Here is a 3,866-nt window from a genome sequence, read left to right as displayed (position 1 = left end):
TATTATTGTAGATGATGATAACACACACGTATACTACTGTTAAATATCCGTTTAATAAATGTTAATGGATAAAGTGCCAGTAATATTGACTTACACGAAACGACAGGAATTTACTAATGATCCTAAAAACTCCATTAATGATACTGTACTTTGTAACGTACTGTAAAAAAGAAAACGATAACGAGAAAGGGAAAATGATTCGTTATTATTCACAGAATATTTTCGTTAAAATTACCATGGTTTCAGCGTATTCTGCATTGTTCAAAACGTTGTAATGTTTTTATGCTACGTTATTATCAACAATGTCTTTAATTTGATAATCTTGAGGTTCATAGTTTCAAACCTCTCTTAAATAATCATTTCGTACAGAGAGTTTAGGCATTCGTGTCTTTCTCCAGTTACTTTTCTCTAATATTATCTAAACAACCGTTTATAATACACTTAAAACGGGAGTGGTTTCACTGTCAGACGTATGTGGATGTGATAGGAAAACAAAACTCCTAATGGTAACACCAAACAAAAGGCAAATTTCGTTGAATACTTATGCAAAATAGTTCGGAATATTCCTCTAAAGTGAGCTTAACTCTATGTGAGATATGTAAAATTTATGCTTCTTTAGCTCTGGCGATGACAGTTGTGATAAATAATAGGGCGGGATGTTGATCCTGTGTGGAATCATTCCAAAAATTGGGTTTGATTAAATCTTGTAAAATAAGAGATAGAAGATATTTTCGTACCACTAATTTAAAGAATAAATTAAGTAAGTAGTTAGGCGTATAATGTTTGTTGTTAGGGTTAACTTGTGTGATTGTTGAGAATCATCCAATGACCGCTAGCTCCTGATGACGATGAATTTCAGTTTTTATAACAAGAAAAGTTATTCACTATTCGAAACAGGAATTCTTTGGACGTCGTTAGTTCTTGAAAATAAGGATTCTTCCAACGTTGTTAGTTCTTGAAAACTGGGATTTTTTATCTCGTTAGCTTGTAAAAACAGGGATTCTTTCAATGTCGTTAGTTGTTGAAAACAGAGATTTTTTTAACTTCGTTAGCTCGTGAAAACGGGGATTTTTTGAACTTCGTTAGTTTATGAAAACAAGGCCTTTTACCGTCGTTAGCTCTTGAAAACAAGGATTCTTTCGACGTTGTTAGCTCGTGAAAACAGGGATTCTTTGAATGTCGTTAGTTCTTGAAAACAGTGATTATTTGAATTATCTCTTGAAAACAAGAATTCTTTGAACGTTGTTAGCTTGTGAAAACAAAGATTGTTTGAACTTTGTTAACTTGTAAAAACAGACTTCAATATGAATATTCTTGTTTGTTTTAGAGCAAAGCCATATTGGGCTATCTGTTGTGTCTACAGCGGAGAATCGAACCCCGGATTTTAGCGTTATAAGTCCGTAAACCTACTGCTGCCCCACTGGGAGACATGAATATTCTTAAATCTCAAAATTATTTAATTAGAGCTAAGGCTTAAACATTTAGATTTTTTATGTGGGAGAATAATTAAAAAAACGTACACAATATGGAGAAGTAAAGCTAATAAGAACACAAATATTGAAGTAAAGCTAATAAGAACACAAATATTGAAGTAAAGCTAATAAAAACAAAAATATTGAAGCAAAGCTAATAAGAACACAAATATTGAAGCAAAGCTAATAAGAACACAAATATTGAAGTAAAGCTAATAAGAACACAAATATTGAAGTAAAGCTAATAAGAACACAAATATTGAATCCTATTTTTAAACAAGGAAAAATTCTGTTGGAAATTATTTAGTAATTTGACATTTAGCCTTAACTTCAATAAACTAACACGTTTATTGTAACACGTTCTGTTGTAATAACTACTGTTAAAACAAATACCTTCTTTATAGATGACTTAATAATTAAGTTCATATTGAATTGGAAAGAATACAATAAAGTTTGAACTCATTGTTTTAAATTTTCGTCGCGGGAAAACTAAAGTTATAATTTTTATGTATATAACATCCTTTCCGTTTCAACAGCAGATAAAACCAAGTAATCAGTCATGTCGAAGGGAAAGATCGAACCATTTTTAAAATAAAAATTTAATAACTATGTTGATAGAAACGAAAAGTAAAAAAAAAAAAAGACCCGGGCCTATCCTCGTGATTAGCTTGATGGATTGTGAACCTGAGGGTGCATTGTTCGCTTCTCTTTTATCGCACACTTTAAAAGTGACGGTCAAGTCCAGTAATTAGACTACAGTATCGGTTCAAAATATAGGCGACTAGAGCCCATGGACTTAATTTTTCCACGAATGCCCGAAACAAAACTAGACAACGTTTCTCATATAGCTGTTCCACTGAAAGGAAAACAACATAAAAATATTAACAAGTATATTAATTGATTGGCTCCAAAACTAAACTACAATCATAGAAGAACTCTTTCAAAACTAATGATAAATACGAAGAGATCCTAGCTATTCCTTCAAGCGCCATTTTGACTTCAGAATAGTGTATTAACATACAGTTCTTATCACAGATATATATATATATATTTATTCACGAACGAAGTATAAACAAAGCTGGAGTTCTACAGTTGAAAGGAGGAGTCTTTAATAACTACTCCCTATGGTTACTATAGGGTCTCGAGAACCCATTTCCTCTTACTTAATATGCATTTTTTATACAATTATTCTACTTTTGGAAACGAAATTAAATTAAGAACTATGTGGACCAATCATATTATGACAAATCACATCTCATTCAGACCAATCATATTATGACAAATCACATCTCATTCAGACCAATCATATTATGACAAATCACATCTCATTCAGACCAATCATATTATGACAAATCACATCTCATTCAGACCAATCATATTAGGACAAATCACATCTCATTCAGACCAATCATATTATGACAAATCACATCTCATTCAGACCAATCATATTATAACAAATCACATCTCATTCAGATCTACATAAAATAAAAAAGTTTGAAATCCAGGTATTCGACTTGTATACTCAAAATTCTTACAACGAGACCGTCAGTTGATTAATATGCGGCTCCTGTCGGATCTTTTTACTACCATTTTCTCATATACTACTAATTAGAAAAGTTAGATCAAAAAGAAAACCTATGGCCACACTCGAAAGACAAGGCCTCATCATTTAATGAGGTTCACAGAGAAGTTGGAACAGCACGAGCTAATTAAAAGTAGGAGATCCACGAGTTTTGAATTCTGCTCGCTGGAATTTTCATTTCCCGCCATGCAGTTTTTACCTTGTTAATTACTATATATTTATGAATCTCAAGTTATTAGAAGTTCCTCATTAGAAGCTATATTCTGAAATCTAAACTTTATTTACTAGCCTCGCTGTAGTGATTCGTCTTAATCTCAAGATTTCGAAAGTACAAATGAATAAGTATTTTTTATCGACTTTTAGAATAAATATTTTGAGATTTATTTGTGAACAAACCGCCTGTGTGCGTCTAATTAGGCTTAACTTTCCGTTATTTCTATCGAATCTGAATTTTCTCTGTTCGTAGCATATTGAAATGATTTTATTTCGGGGGAACGTAATACATGTTTCGAAAGAGCATTGGTCTGTCTTTCTGTAGTACGTTCCCCAAAATAAACCACTTTTAAATAGTTGTTTGTCAATTTACTATTATATTAACAGAGAAAATATCTAAATTAGAAAAGTGATTAAAAATACAGAATGTTTCTTGGTATCCAGTTTGATATTTAAATTTATCGACATGAAAAATAACGTTTAAAACATATCTTCCCTAAGTGGAAAAGAAAAGTTACAAAACTGTCCTCGGTCTCAGGTTACAAAACCGTTCTCGGTCTCAGGTTACAAAACCGTCCTCGGTCTCAGGTTACAAAACC

Source organism: Limulus polyphemus, unplaced genomic scaffold (assembly GCF_000517525.1).
Source record: "Limulus polyphemus unplaced genomic scaffold, Limulus_polyphemus-2.1.2 Scaffold6323, whole genome shotgun sequence".
Classification (NCBI taxonomy): Eukaryota; Metazoa; Arthropoda; class Merostomata; order Xiphosura; family Limulidae; genus Limulus; species Limulus polyphemus.
This window is presented reverse-complemented; position numbering follows the sequence as displayed.